The 15,496-nt window shown below is 43.3% G+C and overlaps 1 protein-coding gene across 5 annotated transcripts in view; it reads right to left on the bottom strand.

The window, feature by feature from the left end:
* The window catches only part of CAMKK1 (calcium/calmodulin dependent protein kinase kinase 1), a 350,786-nt gene that overhangs the window by 276,180 nt on the left and 59,110 nt on the right, over positions 1 to 15,496 (bottom strand). For 3 of the 5 annotated variants that reach the window (XR_011026205.1, XM_068268511.1, XM_068268515.1), the window contains exon 1: positions 6,274 to 6,648. The exons of the other annotated variants lie outside the window; for them this stretch is intronic. The gene's annotated coding sequence lies outside the window, so the exon portion shown is untranslated. Of the gene's footprint in view, positions 1 to 6,273; positions 6,649 to 15,496 lie in introns of those variants that run through there. 5 annotated transcript variants of the gene reach the window in all.

Genomic DNA, 15,496 nt, shown 5'->3' with positions numbered 1-15,496 from the left:
CAACATTTGTATCTAGACTTGGTACATCAAGTTCTCTGGTAGGGGGAGGAGGGGCTAAGTTATTATCAGAGTCCTTAAACAACTTCCCCTTGACATTCTCCCACAGTACCCAAAATAGTGGAAAGTCTCGACCCAATATAACTTGGCACATTAGGTTTCTTACCACTCCGACGTCGTGAGTAATTGTCCCACAGTCCGTTGAAATCGACACTGGCACCACAGGATAAGTCTTTGTGTCTCCGTGAATACACACCACCTTAAGCGGCTTTAGCACAGTGTCAATAGTTCCAATCAGATCAGCATGCACCATGGTTACCATACTGCCTGAGTCCAGCAAGGCTTTGGCAGGTACCTGGTTCACACTGACGGGACACACAAAACTCTCCTGGCACTCTGCCAGGCATACCTCCTGGGCAAAAAAGGACACCCTCCGTAGTCCCTCCTGCAGTGGACACTGGGCTCTGGTATGGCCCCAAGCAGAACATCTCCAACACTGGATCACACCTCCCTTCCGGGGTGTAGCCATAGCAAGTGGCAACCCCTGAGCAGCTTTTGGGAATACTTCCCTATTTCTGGTGATGCTGGTTGCGGGGTTCCGCGAAGCACCCTTTCCAGAGTCAGGGAACCTTGCAACACGGGGTAAGATGGGGCCCGCCTGGCCCTTTGGAGAGAGTAGATCTTCCACTACGGTATATCTCTCCACCAACTCCACCAGCTGCTCTGCTTTTTTGGGGTCTGCATGACTGACCCATCGCTGTAGTCCCACTGGCAAGGCACGCAGAAAACGATCCAGCACGAATCGCTCCACCATCTCAGGCCCGGTAAGTACCTCTGGTTGCAGCCACTTTGTCGCCAGTTGGATAAGGTCATACATCTGCGATCTGGCTGGATGCTCCATCCGGTATTGCCAGCTGTACACCCTCTGTGCCCGGACCGCTGTTGTTACACCTAGTCGGGCCAGGATCTCTGCCTGTAGTCGATCGCGTCTGCAGAGTTGAGATCGTAGTAGGCCTTCTGGGGTTCTCCCGTCAGGAACGGTGCAAGGATACCAGCCCATTTGTCTTTCGGCCATCCTTCCCGCCCTGCTGTCCTTTCGAACGTTTTCAGAAAGGCTTCCACATCATCGGTGGGGGTTAGTTTCTGCAGGAAGTGGCTGGCTCTCACCATCGCCTGGTTGCTAGGGGCAGCTCCTGCTGTCTCTCTCCCCTGGGCCAGCTTCTGCACCGCCTCAAGCAGGATTTTGGCTTGCGCCTCTGAGGCCTCTCGCAGGGCTTCCGTGGCTTGCTGTTGAGTCACCATACTCGCCTGCTGAGACACCATACTCTGCTGTAGCTGCACAGTTGCTAAGGCCATTTGTTTCAGCAATTCCTCCATCATGCATACAAGGAGACTGGCCCTTTAAATGTCACTTTTTAAACGGAACTTTATCTTTTCCTGCAGTGCTGCGCTGCCCGCATCCGAGCACCAGTTGTGAAGTTTAGAGGGGGTCGCAGCCAGCACGCAGTACACAGATGTATAAAACAAAGTCCGTTTATTGTGCAGTAGAAGAAAACAGCTTCAATGCAGCAGTAATAACTGGAAAATAACAGTTCAGCTTACTTCAGCTTGGTAATATACAGTCCAGCAGGATCAAACAAAGTTCAGTTTTCATCAGGCCAACACCATACAAACAACAGACAGGGTATGGTTTGGCTTCCATCAAATACTCCAATATTCCTTGTCAGGAGCTTCCATAGCATACTTGCTACTCCTTCAACACCTCTCCTCAGACTGCCTCTGAGGCTGCTTCTTAAGCATAAATTTGCATCTCATCAATACCATAATTAGTGAGACTCTCAGCCTCACTGACAACCAGGTGTGTACCTAGGTGGGATGGGAAGGCCCGCCCTTCCTTCCCTCCCATCCCAGGAGTCCGGCCCTGAGAAGAAAAAAACCAAGCAGCAACTGCTTGCTGCTAAAATCCGGACTCCCTTCCTAGGACCACACAGGGTTTTAAAGTGACCATAGTCCAAATACCGGGGAAATATACCTCCCATCTATTACCCAGCCCCGATGGCCCCTACAAAATATATATATATATATATATAAACATATATATAAAAATATATATATATATATATATATATATATATATATATATATATATAAAAAAAATATATATATATATATATATATATAAAATATTATATATATAAAATATTATATATATATATATAAAATATTATATATATATATATATATATATATATATATATATATATATATATATATATATATATATATATATATATATATATATATATATATATATATATATATATATATATGTATATTATATATATAAGTGTTTTGGATGCTGAAACCAGGAAAATTACCATAAAAATGGGTATCCTGAATAATTTGCTGCATTATACTTTGCCATTACAATGCCTCTTTAATATAGTCTAGTTTACACATGTAGCCATCAACTGTTTTAAAGAACAATTGCCTTATCTTTGAAGCTTTGAATTAAGCAATTTATCTCATCATTCGCCTGATTTATTCAAGAAGCTAGAGCCTGACAGTTTGCAGCTGAAAACTTTTGAAGTAATGATTGCAGATGTTTTTTTGTTTAATCCTCAATCCAATTTAGCATCATGGAGTTTTTCCTTACAACTGGCATTTGACATAATGAACAATTAGGAGTTTGCAACTCTTGAAGGATAATAATTGACTCAAAAAAACAAACAAAACAAAAGTGTAAGATTAAAGCATTCTGTGGAGAGCACCATCTTTCTCCTTTGTTGCATGGTCCAATCAAAAGCAGGCATATTGCAAAATAAAAGCACTGTTTTAAATTTACTGTTTTAGGCAAAGTACTCCTCTACTTTTTTTTGTCATGTGTTAAAAAGCTAAACAATTCTTAAAATTATTGATAACGCATAGTCCAAATATCAACTATTGAATTGTTGTCCACCTCTTGAACTCCAGGTTAAACTGCAACTATGGGACTATTCTGTGATAACAAAACTTAAAGAGATCATCTTCACTTTAACCCTCCTGGCGGTTTATTAAAATCCGCCAGGGGGCAGTTTTTTATTTTTACTTTTTTCATGTAGCGAGACAAGGTCTCGCTACATGATAGCCGCTGCTCAGTGGCATCCCCCCAGTCCCTCCGACCGCCGGAGGCGATCGGAGATCAGGAGATCCCCCGTCGCCATGGCGACGGGCGGGATGACGTCACAGACGTCCTCGACGTTGTCACATCAAAGGGGACTCCGATCCACCCCTCAGCGCTGCCTGGCACTGATTGGCTAGGCAGCGCACAGGGTCTGGGGGGGGGGGCGGCTGCGGCGCGATGGATATCGGCGGGTAGTGGCGGCGATCGGATTGCACACGCAGCTAGCAAAGTGCTAGCTGCGTGTAGCAAAAAAAAAAAAATTATGCAAATCAGCCCAGCGGTGAGCGGGCAACCCGAGCGGTGCCTTCCGGCGGCATAGCGCGAGCTTACCGCCAGGAAGGTAAAATCCACTGATCCTAGTAGAGGTCATTGTGGCAGCAGACTAAGCTGGTTAGGCCAGATTATACTCTCTACAGTCACAGACACAAGCAGTTTCTGGTAGATTTAAAAAGGTATCTCCATGGCTGGAGAGCAATCTGTTTGTTATCCAGCAAATGTGACCTGGATTTCCTTTTTAAAAAAATGTGCCTGCCGTTAAGTGACTAAGGTTTGCAATGCCTGGGTAAAGTCAGGCAACATGTGCTGAATTATTGGAATCCTTCACAGAGTACCCAGAGATTTCATGGGGACCTAGGACCACTAAGAGTATAAAGGGCAATAAGAGACCCAATAAGCCCGCTTACTGAAAAGTGTTACTAAATATAAATTTACCTTCTTAAAATAGAAGGTATTTGCAATAATTCAACCTTAAGTGAGCAAGTGTGGTTTCCCATGATGCATCACTCCCGAATATGCAAATTTTCTCTTAAATGGTACCTGAGATGAAAGACATCTCAGGTACCATACTTGCCTGGGGCTTTAAGCCCCCATTGAGGCCGCTTGGTCCTTCGCCATCTTGCCATCTCCCCAGGTGGCTCCTGCCCCCCCTGGCTTTCATCTCAGGTTCACTTTAATGCCCCTGAAAGCAAGGCACACATCCAAAACCACTGGTTGGTGTATAGTGAGCCTATAGCTTATACATTTTACATTCCTTAATATTTATGGTGTATTCACAAAAAATAACGGCTTGGCATTCCTTAAAAAAATCAAGTTCATAATTTTAACAACATGTTGTGTTCTTACATCGAGTCCCTTTTTTCAGCTAGGCCCTACTAGCATAGTCCCAAAATAAAACCTTTAGTGAACCAACAAATAATGAGCAAATCTCTCTTTGGGCAACTTAATACTCCAACATACATGCATTAAGACAAGACACTTGAAGAATTTGCATGTATTTCTCCACATGGCAAAATTGCAAAAAAAAAAAACATACAAAAGATAGGACATCATGTGCGATTCCTTCTGCTGACAATCCACTGCTGTCAGCCGACATGTGCAGAAACAGCAATCCAATGCATCAGCACACCACTCTAGATTAATCATGCTCTTTTATTGAGCTATGTATATCCACAAGGATGATAAGCCGACAATTGTTTCGGGGGCTGCGCAGGGTCCCCCTTTATCAAGGCGTGTGGTTACACACGCCTTGATAAAGGGGGACCCCATGCGGCCCCTGAAACAATTGTCGGCTTATCATCCTTGTGGATATACATAGCTCAAGAAAAGAGCGTGATTAATCTGGAGTGGTGTGCTGATACATTGGATTGCTGATTTGAGGAGACATTGCCTATGTCACAGTATCAAGCACCCAATACTGCATTGATGGAGTGCCCTGCCACAACCTTTTGATGTAGACGTGTGCAGAAAGCCACGACAGTTATCCTTGGACTCAAATTTGAACCCCATCTAGCACATACAGTAATAAAAACACTAATATTAAAATGTTACCCCAAAAAAACAAACCTGCAGTGTTTTGCACTAAGCCAGGTCAACGTCAGTCTTCTTTGCCAAAATGGCTTCTACACCATCCCACACCACAGCAAGCAGACACATCATGCATCTAACCTTAACTGGGAGCATACTGGGGTCCAGCAACATTTAAAGCAACACACACATCATGGTTTTAAAGGTGCATCAGACCATGCTTTGCATTTATGAAGGCCAACATGGCCTGAAACAACTGCTGCTGCAAGTCGTATTATGTAAAACAGGACACTACATTAGCGGCCCTATATCTATGCCTGCCTTTTTCAGGGACATAAAGGAACAATTTGAATATACACTTGCTGTGCCGAAGTGATGCATTATAGGGGTACCTTCTTGCATATACGATTACTGAATATTTGTAAATCAGATACTGCCCAACACAAAACGAAAATAATAGAAAAACATGCAAGTGGGAATGTCTCCTACAGCCCGGCACAACAGACACATTCATTAATGGATCAACTTGACATTTTGCTCATGAAAATCAGAAATGAGAAGACGATATACCATAAAGAGTAAACATAACAATGTACTGGGCCTCCCTAGAGAGAGGCTGTTCAGTGTTACTAAAATATTGTGCTCCAGCTTTTAAGCAATCCTCCAGATCAAAGAAAAACATGAATAAATGCACTCTGAATTTATAAATAACGCTACTATTAAAGCAGATATTTGGATTTAGCTTTAACAGCAAGTATACACAAGTGGTATCATCATTTGGAAAAGCTCTATCTGGTAAAAAAAATTCAAAATAAACATTAAAATACTCAAATGCTTTATTACATTTTACACAGGTAAAATAAGAAATGGGTGTATGTAACTGATGTTTTTTTCTCCTGCTTTATAAACCAAAGTGTCGGTCATAGGTTAAGGGCTCCTAAAAAGCTTGTGGATTATTCAAATATTGGATACTCCTATAATTATTACAATCAACAAATATAGCATTACTCCCACATCCCAAAAACATACAGATAAGTGATTTGGCTTTACCCTAAATTGGCCCTAGACTACATAACATACACTACACTATAAGATACATAGCATAGACATATGACTATGGCACAGATTAGATTGTGAGCCCCTCTAAGGGACAGTTAGTGACAAGACAATATATATTCTGTACAGCGCTGCAGAATATGTTGGCGCTATATAAATACTAAATAATAATAATTTTCTTAAGTTTTACATTTGCAAGCCCTACAAGCACAAAAATAAACATTAGCGATCAAACAGGTACTAACAGCACTTACTGTGGTTGCAGAAACTCTTTGCTTGCAATTATGCTCCCATTTAATGTTAAGGATGCAGACGTGATCAACAGAAATCCTGAATTTTTTCTCATCTTTACGGTGATCGAGATCTTCAGAATAAAGAGCTAGAGAAATGACTATCTGGTTTAACTTAGACTGACTTTCACACTGCCCAGCAATTTTCCTCATGCAGTCAAGTTAAACTGAACTTCCATTAAAAAAAGAATGCCTGGCTGAACCGTCTGAACAAATGTCAGAAGTTAACAGTCTGTAATAATCATGCTTTGTTTTATGGTTCCTTTGGCACAGATAGAGTAGATTGCTTTTTGAATCATTTGCCTTTCCTTTTGAGAGCATGAAGAAGTACAACAGTGCAGTTGTCAGCAGTGCTAATCATATCGGCAAAGCCTCTTTTCATCTGCACACCTAGGTGACCGCTGTACTAGGATTAGCTGTTGCCGCATTTAGTACAGTAAAGAGTTTATCTTCATTGTGTTTAGTGGATGATTGTGAAGACATTCCTCCTATGTGACAATGCTTCTCTGTACAGACACAGTACATGGGCACACTTGACTCCTTTCCAAATCTAGCATCTAGTCTTGCACACAGAGAACATTGGTGACTGCCTGTTGAAGTGCTAATGGTCCATGTCAAGTTAATCAAGGTTAGCAGAGAGATCATGCATTCCAGGCATCTGCTGCTCATGGAGACCAGTGCAATAATAACAAACAGTATTCAGCTCACTTTCTTTTCAGTGTTTGACTTTCTAAATTAATTCTATGTTAGCAATGGATAAAATCTACTGCTCTTTGTTGTATTAGAGCAGATGTAAAACTACACTTCACAAAGAACCAGAATAGTATGACAGACTTAAAATGAAAGGAATGTTGAGACTAGCATTGCTGATTTCCTTTAATAAAAAAGTGAAGATACAAAAAGTGAAAACCAAGAGCCCAATATGGTGTAGTATGTCGAGGTGAAGAGTAAAAAGTGATATACTCACAAGGCTGGGTTACCTCAAAGGCAAACACTGGAAGGGCAGGTGGGGAGAATTATGACCTGACCCCACTCAGGTAGACTAGTAAGAAGTCGCTCTCTGCAGACAGGAAAAGATGGGGATGCACCCCTCCACCCAGGGTGGACTGGATCAGTAGATAAATGGTAGTAACAGAGGCACCAAATAGAGTAAAATAATTAAAAACTGTTTAAAAGGAGGGGGGTAGGTGGACACCACCCTCAAGTATACAATGACCAGCCAATGAGTAGTTATAAGATACCAGTAAAATTTATTATAAGCTCTGTTATCTTATAATGACTCATTGGCTGGTTATTGTATACTTGAGGGTGGTATCCACCTACCTCCCTCCTTTTAAACAGTTTTTAATTATTTTACTCTATTTGGCACCTCTGTTACTACCATTTATCTACTCCTTTAATAAAATGCTATTGTGCTGAATCCTTGCACAATAACTTTTTGCCCACAGCCCACATTCAATTACAGGATTCAGGGGATTCAACCACCTGTAGCTTATCAGCCGATTGTTCTTCTGGGCCACCACAGTGGCTGGATAGTGTAATGGTTAAGGGCTCTGCCTCTGACACATGGGACCAGGGTTCGAATCTCGGTTCTGCCTGTTCAGTAAGCCAGCTATTCAGTAGGAGACCTTAGGCAAGTCTCCCTAACACTGCTACTGCTACTTCTGCCGCTTTGAGTCCGCCAGGAGAAAAGTGCGATATAAATGTTCTGTGTCTGTCGGTCTGTCTGACCGCATACACATCCGCACAGATCCCGCTGCAGACAATGAGATCTATCCCTGTCTGTGGCATACGTATTACTATCCACACATTAGAGTGTTACAGCCCCCCATGAAAGCCCCCCCCCCAAAAAAAAAACACAAAAAAATAAAATAAAACAGGACTCAAGTTAAAAACTACCCCCAGTGACAGACCCCTGTAATAGACACAAATTTAAAAGGAAATTCAGAAGGATGTTAGCCATGGTAGACCAAGTTAAATCATGTCATGTTTACTTTAATAACTCAAAAGAACAAACATGTCCTGGCAGATTTGTCAGTTTACACATTGACAGTAAGTGGCACCATGTTTAGCCCCTGTACTTCCTTCAGGCAACAGGCATGCATTTTCTGCAGCATTTTACTGCAGAGATCACACAGTTTATAGCACCGTACTTCCTCCTTGCAGGACTAACTTAATAAAGTAAGTACCTAGATCCTGGGGGAAAACAGGGTGGCTGTTTCACTACAACAGACAGTATTGACATCGTGAGAAAGGCGAGTGCAAGGTAAACAGGAATTCATTCAGGCCGTACTTACATGACTGCACTAATAGGCATCTACTATGTAGAGAATCATCTGCTAATTTGCCAAGAGAAATACTCTTGTACACACATGTTGCAATGATTCTTCTTAATACAGATTATTTCTTAAAAGCGTACAGTATGCCACACAAATCCAGCAATTCACCAGGGCCTGCAAGGGATGTAATCCACATGGCCTTCCCTCTTGTTTTCAGCCTTGTATTGCTTGATTACATCAGACCACTCTGCTGTATAAAATCATCCATAGCCTGGCGTTATGGAACACCTAGTTCTGTGCTTGAGATTTTGCAGACTGTAATCTTCAATTGTCTAACATCTCTTAAATCTAATTATCCTTAGTCCTAATGATTCAAAAACAAATGATTCATTCCCTTGCTCTACCATTGTAGTAAAAATACATTATATTATATACATAAACATGACAGCATGGAATAAATAGCAAAAAACTGCAGGTTTTCCCCTGAAGCCCATAGGCTGTGTGACTTGAACCAGGAGGTCGCTGAGCATCTTATCCTGGGAATACACGGGTCGATCCGGTGGCCAATTACCCGCCGGATCAACCCCAGCCGCGTCCCCGCTCATCCGCGCGGATCGATTACCGCTCGTCCCTGCTGGCGCTTCCTCATCAGCGCTCTATTCCCTGCCATTGTCCGCCGGCGGGGATCGAGCAGCATGATCGGACCTGCTGAATATTATCAGCTGGCTGGATCAGCTGGTCGATACACGGTACAGAAACGTACAGTGTATCCCCAGCATAAGTCATGCTATCTAAGTAAACTTTAAAGGCTGAATCTATGTGTCCCTCAACTTTGACAAGATTCCCAGTCCCTGCACTGGCCCCAGAGACTCACAGCATGATGGAACCACTACTATATTTTACTGTAGGTAGCAGGTGCTTTTCTTGGAATGCTGTGTTTTTCCTCCAAGCATAATGCCCAAATAACTCAATTTTCATCAGTCCACAGCACCTTATTCCAAAATGAAGCTGGCTTCTCCAAATGTGCTTTAGCATACCTCAAGCGGTCATACAGTTTGTGCTGTGGGCGGAGAAAAGACTTCCTCTGCATCACTCTCGCATACAGCATCTCCTTGTGTAAAGTGTGCCAAATGGTTGAACGATGCACAGTGATTCCATCTGCAGCAATATGATGTTGTAGGTCTTTGGTGATGGTCTGTGGGCTGACTGACTGACTGTTCTCACTATTCGTCGCTTCTGTCTATCAAAGATTTTTCTTGGTCTGCCACTTCAAGTCTTAACTTGAACTGAACTTGTGGTCTTCCTTTTCCTCAATATGTTCCTAACTGTGGAAACAGGCAGCTGAAATCTCTGAGACAGCTTTCTGTATTCATCCCCTAAACCATGATGGTGAACAATCTTTGTCTTCAGGTCATTTGAGAGTTGTTTTGAGACCCCCCCATATTGCTACTCTTCAGAGAAAATTAAAAAAAGAGGAGGGAAACTTACAATTGACCCCCTTAACCACTTTCCCCACCACTACAGTATATCTACGCCAGCTGTGGCACCCTCCAAGCCACAGCCACGTAGATATACTGACCTGCTTGCAGCCCTTTTGTGCAGGAACAGGTGCGCTTCAGAGTGCACCCCCCGGCACTGTCAGCTGCCTTACTAATTGGCAAAAGGGAACATGTTCCCTTGTAGCCAATTAGTGACCCCCCCCCCCCCCCCCCCGCGGATGTATGATCACCGCTGTAGCAAACAGCGTGATCCTTCATCTCTCCCCCTCCGTGGTCGGAATGTTAAAAAATGCCCCTGCAAGATGAATATTTCACCTGAACTGGTTCCTGCGATCATCCTGCAGCTCCAGCCTCCATTTACCGCTCTTCACTCAGCCCTGTGACGCTGAATATCCGGGTCCCGGCTTGATGACATCATCAAGCCGGGACCCGGTGTTCGGTATCACAGGGCTGAGTTGAAGCGCGGTGAATGGAGGCTGGAGCTGCAGGATGATCGCAGGAACCAGTTCAGGTGAGATATTCATCTTGCAGGAGCTTTTTTTTAATGATTTGGCCGGGGGGGGGGGCATAGTGGAAAGGGAGGGCACATCTGGCTGCCCATAACAGAGGGTGGGGGTTCCAAATCTGAAGGGGGGGGGGGGGTTGAAATTATTATTGGGGCCCATCAGGGTAATGGGGTGGGGGATTTCATAATGGGGGGCACATCTGATAGTCCTGAGGGACATAACTTAATGCTGGGCGCACATATGCAATAATGGGGCAGGGGCGCTAATCCTGGGGGCACATCTGGCTATAATGAGGGGTGCTTAATTGGGATACGCAGATATATATATATATATATATATATATATATATATATATATATATATATATATATATATATATATATATATATATATATATATATATATATATTTTCGCAAATGCGGGACATATCTGGCTATAATGGAGGCTGATATTGGGGGGCACATCTGGCTATACTGGGGGGGGGGGGGGGTCTGATACTGGGCACACATCTGGCTGTCTATCCTTGGGGGACGTAATACTGATGGCATGTCTTTTACCTACTGTAGCACTTTGTATTTTTTACTAGAATTGAAGAATAATGCAATTTTAACGGTTTTCCCTTGTTTTTCCCGCTAAAATGTGCAGAAAAATTAAATTCTCGGGACAAAATATCCTCCAATGAAAGTCTAGTTTATCCTGAAAAAACAGTATCTAGATCATTTAGGTGTCGTGAGTAGGGATGAAGTTATTGCTGACTGAAGAGGGACATAGCTAAAACGTCAAAACTGCTCTGGTCAATAGGGGGAAAACAAGGTCTGGATGTGAAGTGGTTAAAGAGAACCCGAGGTGGGATTTTATTATGCTAGTGGGGCACAGAGGCTGGTTGTGCACAGTAACACCAGCCTCTGTTGCCCCATGCTGTGCCTCCAAGACCCCCTGTGCGCCGCTATACCACCCACAGTGCTGGCAACACTTTGCGAATCAAATCAATAAATCAAATTAAATTGAATTGTAGGCTGAAGTGGTTAATAGTTTATGCATAAACCACTTTTTATTTTTTTCCTCATTCGCGGAAGAACCCTTTTAAAAACAATTATTGTGCACTTTCTGTAAATCCAATAAACTTAATTTCACTTCTCAAATATCACTGCGTGTGTCTCCTATATGATATATTTAACCAATGATTTATGATTGGAAATTCATGACGATTAACAAGGTTGCCCAAACTTTTGCATTCCAATGTAAGTATGAGACCGGAAAGCGCAATATGAAAGTTATTTGTCTTGTCTAATGTACATAAAATTTACTGCTGTAACATGTTAAAATAAAGACCTGATCGGTATTGCCGTACAGTTGCATTATTTAAATTATCTCTTTTTTAAAATATGGGCCTGTGACGCAACATTTACACACAGAAATGATTTGTCCATAGAGTGTGCGGTATTGCTAGTAAGAGCTGCACAGTATGCTTAAAGTGGACCTGAACTCAGAACTTCATCTCTGCTCTAAAAGATAAGCAACAGCATAATAACATTTAAAGAAAAAAACATTTTTGTTACAGATGATACAAACCCCAAAATAAATCTGCACTGTTTCTACTTTCTGCTTTTATGGAAGCAGACATACTGTTAACATCCTGTGCTTTCAAATAAGCTTATCTGTATTATCAGCCATGGCAGCCAGGTGACACAGGGGAGCAATCAAATTACAACTTGTGATTAGACACAGATGAGAGGGAATTAGACAGGCTATACTCTCTAAATACATTCAGGGTGCATACTCTCTATTGTCCTTCTGTTCTGTGAAAGAGTTCAGGTCCACTTTGAAAGTGCAGAAAACCATGAGTGAAGGGAAGGAATGGGAAAACTAGAAGCAGTGGGGAAGATGGGTGTCTAAAATTTACCAAACACAGATAAGTACTGTCACGGAACAGATGTGAGAAACGCAGGTGAATCTGGAAGATTCGCAGTAGATTTTCTGATCGCTTCCTTGGTTAGATTTGCCCAGTCATTGCAGCGATCAGAAAATGACATTCCTCCTTTTAAAAGACAGTTTTTTTCCTTTGACCAAATGGCAGGAAGCCTGCAGCAGAGTGTCCCAGTCACCCAGCTATGCTAAGGGCCCATCCATCTGATGAAGTAGATAAGCAGCCTGGCAGAAACAATTTAGAGAAAGGAGAGTGAGACTCCCAGGCCCCGATCACAGCAGGGAAGCCGACACGTAGCTTGCTGTCCCAGCTTCAAAAGAGCCTTCACCTAGAACTGACCTGCTGTTACTCCTAGATGTATATAATATTCCATAAACTGCTATATGTGTCATATTTCTTGTGTTGCCAGGCCATCCAAACTCACAAGGCAGGAAAGGGCTGCCAGTTAGGCAGTTCGAAAGTGCCCTGATGATACCACATGGGGCCCTACCCCTAATGTTTGGTATCAGGGTGCTGGGTAAATTGGGATGGACCTGAACCTGTACGGTTCTGTGAGATAGAGCCCATATATGGTTAGATATGATTTTTGGTCCCCAGGACAAGCGGAGGACTCATCTCATATTCTAAGGGGGTGTGTGTCTCCTGCCCTCACTCCCTCCTACTGGATCAGAGGCATATGAATGGCAGAGGACCCAAACTCCGTGTCCTCCACTTTGAACATCATCCTGATTACATCCTTGCCAGCTTGAGGACATGCTGGCACCTGGTTTGTTTGGACTTTGCTACTGAACTGAACTGAAACCAAGAACTTTATGAGTTTTCCCAGAAGGACATATTTCCACGAACTCTAAGTATTTTCTCCCTTTTTTTTCATACTGGCTATTAAGGTTTCTATAATTGTTGATTTTAACGATTTTCTGTATATATTAATTATTCATATTGCATATTTAATAAACAACGCTAAACGTCTTTTATTTGTTCCGCTACCCTGCTATTCAGCCGCACAAACTGAACCCTGACTTCTGAAGAGTCACTACTATTGTTGCTAGTTAGACAGAATAGAGTGTGTTTAAACGTTTTTATTTGAAGGTCTAGACTCAGTGGGCTCCTCTGTCCCATGGTAACAGAGGTGGTGGCAGTTATACCCTGAAACAGTGTGTAATTTGTAATTACCGTAACTCACAGGCTCCCTTCTAGTCGGTCTGCTGCCAAAATTCCAGCGGTTTCTGCGCTGTGTGTGTGTGTGTGTGTGTGTGTGTGTGTGTGTGTGTGTGTGTGTGTGTGTGTGTGTGTGTGTGCGTGCGTGCGTGCGCGCGTGTGTGTGTGTGTGTGCGCGTGTGCAAATACATATACCACTTGGACCAAATACTTAGTGTATTTCTTAGAGCGTAGAGAAGTTTGAGCTGTGGATGTACTTTATTGATAGCAATTATTCATTCTCGTAATGTAGGTTGAGAGGGTTGCATTCAGTTTCCTATCCACCTGCATGGTCTTTAATGCAAATTGTTTTTAGAATTTATTAAATGGGTTTTCAGGGAATTAAGTTTAGGGTCGAGTTGTAGGGGAGTTCCCATGACATTGTAGAGAAGTTATATAATCTGAAGCCAGTAGGTAGCGCTTTACTTTGGAACAAGTCCATATTAGGTGGGAAAAGAAGCCTGAGGCATGTAGGCATTGGGGCCCAAATATGCCCAATCTAACACATGGGAAGAAGTCAGGTATACTTTGATAGAACTTTTGAGTATAGTGTCCCTGTCTTCCCCGATTTCTCCAAGCTCTGCTGCTCACTAGAGATGTTGCGAACCTCCGATTTTCGGTTCGGAACCTTCGTGGAAGGTTCGGTTCGCGGAAAAGTTCGCGAACCGCAATAGACTTCAATGGGGATGCGAACTTTGAAAAATAGAAAAAATTATGCTGGCCACAAAAGTGATGGGAAAGAGGTTTCAAGGGGTCTAACACCTGGAAGGGGGCATGGCGGAGTGGGATACATGCCCAAAGTCCCGGGGAAAAATCTGAATTTGACACAAAGCAGCGTTTTAAGGGCAGAAATCACATTGAATGCTAAATTGCAGGCCTAAAGTGCTTTCAAACATCTTGCTTGGGTATACATCAATCAGGTAGTGTAATTAGAGTTCTGCTTCACACTGACAAACCAAACTCACTGTGTAAAGCACCGAAAACAGCTGTTTGCGTAGTGACGGCCGTGCTGGACTGGTGCGCAACATGGCCAGAGTGTAGGCCGTGGCGTTTTTCAAGCCCATATGGTCGCCGGGCTGTGGTAGCTCAATGATAGAACAACAGTGACTGTCCAGCTGATCAAATTTGGTCTGACCACAATGAAGCAACGACCTTGTTATCTTTGGTGTGCCATCCCCACCCGAGACACTCAAATAGCCGGCGGTCATTGCTTCATTGTGATACGCAAGCCCCTTCACCGCGGCAAGGTAATGATCATGAAGGGGGATGGGCACATTTACATGCCTTTTGTTTTTTTTGTTGCAGCCGCCCGCAGTGCAGCCAGAAAAATTAGCCAGGCATGTACACGCACCAGAAAAATTAGTGTAGTGGCCGCTGCTAGCAGCGGCCTTAAAAATTCAGGAATCCGCCTAGAGTCCTGGACCCTGTTGGTGGTGGCAGAGAAGGCAAGCGGCCTGCAGGCAGAGATGCTGTGTGTGGGGACTGACTTAGTCTTCGGTCGTCCAGTAGCCCTCCGTGATCCATTCCTCATTCATTTTGATAAAGGTCAGGTACTGAACACTGTCGTGACTTAGGCGACTTCTCTTCTCAGTAACTATGCCTCCAGCTGCACTGAAGGTCCTTTCTGACAGGACGCTTGCGGCAGGGCAAGAGAGAAGTTGTATGGCAAATTGGGACAGCTCTGGCCACAGGTCAAGCCTGCACAACCAGTAGTCCAAGGGTTCATCGTCGCTTTTCGCAGTGTCTACATCCACACTCAAGGCCAGGTAGTCGGCTAC

The sequence above is a fragment of the Hyperolius riggenbachi genome, chromosome 2 (genome assembly GCF_040937935.1).
Source record: "Hyperolius riggenbachi isolate aHypRig1 chromosome 2, aHypRig1.pri, whole genome shotgun sequence".
Classification (NCBI taxonomy): domain Eukaryota; kingdom Metazoa; phylum Chordata; class Amphibia; order Anura; family Hyperoliidae; genus Hyperolius; species Hyperolius riggenbachi.
The sequence above is the reverse complement of the archived record's forward strand: the minus strand, read 5'-3'. Positions and strand labels throughout refer to the sequence as shown.